Below are 6696 nucleotides of genomic sequence, written 5' to 3'. Positions count from 1 at the left end.
AATCAGTTTTCAGCCTGGTGAAGTTTAACCGTGGAATAGAACAGAAGACCACAAAAGCTCAAGTGTTTTGGATTTAATTTCCACCCATTAAAAAAAACAGCAATTAGGGAAGCACATCTATCTTGCAAAGCATCTTTTTTGTTGTTTAAATAAATGCCTGCTCACATACCAGGACAACAAGAGACTGGAATATATAATCATGGTTACATTTCTCATATCACCCTGAAGCTGTTTGTGATACTGCACTATCTGCTGAGGTACAATGAAAAGCTTGGAAAAGAGGTGATGAAAGAAGACCTGAAGAGCTGGATTACAAAGCACTTTGACAACATATTTAAGAAGAGTTTCCATAGTCAGGAATAGGTTTTGCTACCCTTTTCTTCATGTATAAACTGCCATTTTATTGCCTGTTGGCTTCTGTTTTCATCTTTATCTCTTGGTGGCAGTTTTTGCCATCGCTCCCGAACTGTCAAAACATCCCAAGTTGGAGCTATCTGAGATCAAGGCAGTGCTGCTGAGCAGTGATAACAGCATCAGTACTTTATCCTCCATTTCAGAGCAAGCTGAAGAGGAAGACAAGTTATTAGAATTTTAGATGTTCAACCTTGGTTGAACACGGGCAAAAAAGTTAATCTCTACCTTCTCAAATAAAATGTTAAAATCAGTTTAAGCTCTTTCTTTTAACTAGCAATCTCTTATCCAAAACTTCATGTAACTGTGTAAGTTTATCCTCTCCAATTACAGCATTACAATTTCATATATTACCATTTTACACTAAAATACAAAAGCAATTTATCACAAATCAATCTTTGTAAAAAACTTGCTAGACTGGCAGTGGAACTCACAGGCACATCCTCAATTATACATCACAATCGAGACCATTCCAGATGTCTGGTCATTGCTTAAAAATTAGCTCTTAAACACCAGAGGCTTTCCGGGGAGAAGTGCTCTTTTACAGTACTTAACACCTTAAAATTGAAGATTTCAGAGGTGACAGCATGAAACTGCATGAAGATAAAACACAATATATTTATCACTTCCCTCCCACCAGTGGAGACTGCCTTGATAAACTGGTAAGTAGAACTGGTTGTTCAACATCCACAAAGGCAAAGAGCAATTTTCAGTGTTATTAGTATCACTTCCACTTTTACTACTAGTCACAGCATTTCCTGATTATTCTGTAAAGAGCTGGGAATATAAATAAAAGAATGCAGACTAAGTGTTATGTTCTAGAGTCAAGCAGTTTAATGACACCACAGGCATATTTTGGGGTATTTGAAATGCTAGTTTTGACTTTCCTTTTCCCAGAGGAAGTTAGCTCTATCTAGAAACTTCTTATGTTAGCACTATTAACTTCCATCTTTCAAACCCTGCCTGTAGTCAAGAGCCAAGTTAAGTGTTTTCCAGATTTAATGAAAAGTATCTTAATGGCACAAGCACTGAAGTTGGATCATAACATTCCTCATCACAGAAAGCGTATTTATTGAGTTTTGTCAGAACTGAAATTGAATAGTTTGAGAAAGGAACAATTCCTCTCCACCCTGCCTGCCTGGTAAACAAGCCTTCACCTCTCTGCTCATTCTCCCTCGTTTGCACTTGCATTTTCAAGCATTCTGTATTTAGTTTGCCAATGTCTTTGAAGAGATCAATCTCCTCACTTTTCCAGGAAGTCAGATGTTAAAGTCCCAAGGTACTAGAAATTTTATTCTATTAGATTCAGATCACAGAACAGGCATGTATTTCTACTTATGGCTGATTAGTCTCAGATGAAATGCTGAATCTTGAATATTTTCCTTTCAGTAACGTTCAAAGTTTCTTGCATTTTGAGGATGCTCAAGAATTTTTTTCTTTGTTGACTGGTGACAGCTAAGAGAAGGAACGAGGTTGCAACAAGGAGTAATTTCTTTTTTCAACAATTTAGTATCCTCTACAAGGATCCACAGCTAAAGAGCTGACAGATAAGGACACTTTTCCAAGACAACAACTGTAATTTCACCAGAAAAGTCATGTTTTTGAAAGCAGTGGGACCTAATTTAACAGCAAGAGTTAAAAATCAGGAACAGTCTTGAAACATATTGGGCAAGAGTCATTCATCACCATTAACTGCTAGATTAAGCATTGGCAAAAGACTGACTAACGAGTATGGAAAAAAGAAAAGCAGTGAAGTCTTAATGACAGATAAGTTTTTTGACATGTTGTACAATCTAGGAGGCAACCATCCAGCTTTCTCTCTTTTCTGTTGGAGAGAAAATAACCCAAGGGATGTTCCTCTACATTTTGTTCCCTTAGAAAAGGGTCAGAATGTACAGATTAATCACAATAAATGTGACTCAGCTGACTCAAAATTTCAGGGAATTTACAGTCAGTCTTAGTCAATTCAGTAGGTCTTCTGTGTTCTACAAATGTGCTTTGTGGTTCACAATCCTCAAAAGCTACACTTGCAAATGTTTCTTTAATCAGAAGGTGTAGACAAAACTGCCAAGGTTTTCTGCATCAAAATCCATGAAGGTAAGTTAATTAACGCAAATGTGTTAACGAGTAGACAAAACCCCCAAAGAACAAATCCCAGTCTCTTTGGGATTTATCTAACCCTCCACTGGTGAAAAGCAACAGGGCATGAAACCAGAGATCACTGCACCTAAAGCTGAATGTTTGACCCAGCTGTTTGTTCTTAAACTCGACAGAAGCAGCCACTTCTGTTGCTGCAGGTCAAGCAAAAGCTTCACCAGAGCTCCATCATTTTCCTGTTCAACTTGACAGAGGTAAGCTGCCCTCTCAGAATTTAGTTTTTACATTTCTGGAGCTCAGGTATGTGAGCACAGTTTTCCAAAGACAGACTATAACCATTCCCTGGGAGTTTCCTTAGCAGGCACAACTGACCAAGTGCTTTTATCCCCTGCTTTGCTGGCTTTAAGAACACTGGAAATAGAGAACAGGTGATGATGTCTACTGTCCCTCACATTTCTTCTTTGAAATACACAGGCCTCTTAGACTGCCTTGCACAAAATCTGTGCCCATAATTAACTAGAAAAATACTTTTCTAGAACTCAAGTGTAGATACATGCCATATATAAATATATATTATAAATATATAATATAAATTTAAAAATATGTGCTGCAAAATTATTAAGTATTGCTTAGACTGAGAAGTCAGATCCAGAATTACATAAACTGTACTTAGACTGCTGCATTTCTAGATGACTACAAGTTAATGTACAAGATTTATAAAAATGCCTCTTTTCCTTTTTCAAACCAGTTTAATTCCCCCTACCCCCTAGCTGGGCTTAGTTTTGTGCTGGATTTTTTGTTTGTTTGTTTGATTGATTGTGTGGGTTTGTTTGTTTGGATTTTGTTCAAGTTAATACTATACCAGTGCTGCAAGAGCAAAAAAACAACCCAGCAGTTAATACTCAGAGTATTATTTCTGGTTCATTTAGCACTTCATTATCCATTCAAAAATAGATCTGTAGAACAAATTCAGTTGGGAGGAACCTCTGGAGGTTATCTTGACCAACTCTGTAATCAAAACAAATCACATACATTTGTTGTCCAATTAAATATAGAGAGAAACAAATCTATTCTCCCCACTGCTCCCATTTGGATTAGGATACTACAAAGAGACAATTGTAACAGAATTCTTTGCCATGACACATTCAACTTCAAAAGCAAAAGAAAATTCCCATCCAGTTTTAGCATAAATATTTTTGTGGCCCCTTCTAGTCATAGCTACAGACAGGCATCATCCCCTTGGAGCAGCTGGATGTCTGGCTTTCTAAAAGGATGAGACAAAACTCCCACAAGCATGGAATGCAATGCATAAAAAGCTGCAAACCCCCCAGACCTTAGCTCACACTAGAAGCCACATCTGTTCTCCAGTTAGCCAATGTGCAAACTTTTATCCTTTCCCTCCAAGTGCTCCCCCTCCAACTCCATCACACACAAAAAAATGCAGATATGGCCCACTTTTTTCTCAGTGGGGAGGATTTACTAGATCTCACAAATTTTTCAGTAATTACAAACCAGTAAGTAGTAAGACAAAACTTAGTTTTGTAATGGTATTTGAAGACTAAACTAGAAAGACAAGATTTACAGGATTATTTTTGTCCAGTTATAAATAACAAAATCAGTTTGTGCATCCCTATTGAAGTAAAAACAAAGTATCTTAGCTTCTTCTCGCCCAAACACAACACTCCTCAAATGTCCTATTAACTACAATCTTTGTTAATCTTCATTAATGTACTCAACTAGGCAAAGCAAAGCTACATGATACCAGTCCAGAGCTGCTATTATTTCTTGTGTGATTTGGAACTAATGCATCATCATCCCAATTTCCTCTCCCCCCTAACAGGCAAACAAAACCAATAGCAACAATCTTCCATTTGGAAATGAGTGATATTTGCAAGGTGTTCAGGGTATTCCTGACACCCAGAGAATCTGCACCAGAAATCGCAAAGGTTGCATAATGAGTGGATGTTTTAAGTACAAAACATAAGAAAGCAGTTTTTGCAGACTGCATGTCACCCTTAGGCTTGTTGTCTAGTCATTTATAGATAGTTTTAACTCAGAAAGAAATTAAAGTTATGGTGATCACCAAGGTTGTTCCAAGTTGTATCACACCTGAGCAAGCCAAGCACACCACACACACAAAAACCTGAAGATCTGTGGATCAGGAAGTCCATTCCTTATACCACAACACCTTTTAAAAGTGTGCTTTTCTTCCAATAACTGGAAACCTCTTGTGAGGTTACTCAGTTTGTTTTGTGAGACAGCATGAAGGTAAAGCATGAACTCCTTGCTGGCTGCAGAAATTAGTATTGTAAAGCTTTTAACAACTTTTAAAAAAGAGTTATCCAGGAAAAAGTATCCCCCATTTGCTCACAGAAAGCAGGAATAGCCTGATTATCAGATAAACAATAAACTAAGTATTGAACCACTTTATGACTTCCAATAAAGCACAATTGCTTTGTAAACAAATCAGCTACACCCCCTTTTCCAAAGAATACTCTAGAAAGGAGAAGAAAAAAAAAAAAAAGAAACAAACCCCAAAAAACTCTCTCAGAGCCATCACTCACGCAGTAAATGCAACCACAAACAGAATAAACTTGTCATTGATACAGAATGACAATTTGGAGCAGCCAGTTAAAACATTTTGGCATGGATTTGTAGGCTGGGATTCTCCTGCCCTGAGAAAACAGTAAGCACTGTCTCCAGGTTGCTAAGAATGGCACCAAGTTAACACCTAGGAAATTCAGGGCATCTCACCAGTCAAATTCCAACTGCAGCTCTTGACCTGCTGCATTTATTGTCCCAGTGAAGAAGTGGAATATTCCATGGATCCCATAGGAATTGTGTGGTTTCATAAATTCCTCTGTGAACATTGTGAGCTTGGTTGATGTGTGCTTTCTCTACATTGGCTAAAATACGCTTCTAAATAAGGAACAACTCTGAAAGTTTTCCAGCGCTATTCTTTGAGAATAAAGTTATTTATTGTGAAGTTTTAAGTTCACATGATGCTTTATTTTAGAAGAGCTTATCCAGTCAGTTCCTCATAGCAGACACATTATTAAATCCCATCACCCTGCACACTGGAATATTCCCAGGAACTAACGAAGTTTACACACAAGAAGTGGACTTTGATTATTACATTACATTATAGAATTGCAGCATGGAAGCAACAAGTATGAGCACACCTCTATAAATTAACTGTGAGATGGAAGAAACTAAAGAATGAGTCAGATCATGATGGGAAAGTTTCTAACTTTATCCAATATCATAAATTTGAACAGCTCAAAACAGGGATGTGAAGGTACAAAGAACTAACAAAACCAAATAATTTTTTTTTCTATTAAGTTCTACAAAATCTAACTCAGAACCCAATTTACCACCCCTTTATAAGTTTGCTGCAGAATTAAATCAAGAAAAAGCATCATACTCTCTACTGTCTACTTTTAAAATATATATACTCGCTTCTTGTTTGTTCTGAATAGGTACTGCTTATAAATTAACCTTAGTTCAATCAGGCCTTTAGTCGAAAAAGAAACGAAATATACAAAAAATTAAGAAAATTAGAGACATAGCCATAACAGCTACAGAAGCAATTGACCTGATATCTCAATAACCTAAGGAGTACTGAAAACAGCCACAAAACCCCCAAAGAAAAACAAACGGGCAGTTTGTGTTAGTTTGGCCAAAGTTTTGCTAATATAGAGTCTACCAGAAAACACACAGATACCGACAAGAAACAGCAGTTTCATCTTTAACATGAGTACAGACTGATCTCTGGGCAGTATAAAATAAGAAAGAAGGTTTTACAAGTAGCAGGGACGAGGCACTGCTACTGTCAGCCGAGCGCATCTGGAAGCAGGAGCTGTGTGCCAGGATCCCCACACACCCATCGGGAGAGGCTCCGCTCCCAGCGGCATCACCCAGCCCCATCCCGGCACTGCCGGAGCACATTCACAGCACACAGCTCCACTCCAGGGGTGGAGACACCCACACTGGAAAACAACAAGCCGCTATTCTTCCTCTCCCGGGTCGCGTCCCTGCCAGCACCCCGAGCGCGGGATGCGGCGGGGGAGCTCTGCCGGCCGAGCGCAGCCCCACGGCCCCTCAGCCCCGCGCTGCCGCCCGAGCCCCCTCAGCCAGCGGCGCTCCGGGAGCGGCCCCTCACGACCCCCGCCGCGCCCGCCTCACTCA

The sequence above is a fragment of the Pyrgilauda ruficollis genome, unplaced genomic scaffold, assembly GCF_017590135.1.
Source record: "Pyrgilauda ruficollis isolate IOZ18807 unplaced genomic scaffold, ASM1759013v1 scaffold21, whole genome shotgun sequence".
NCBI lineage: Eukaryota > Metazoa > Chordata > Aves > Passeriformes > Passeridae > Pyrgilauda > Pyrgilauda ruficollis.
The sequence above is the reverse complement of the archived record's forward strand: the minus strand, read 5'-3'. Positions refer to the sequence as shown.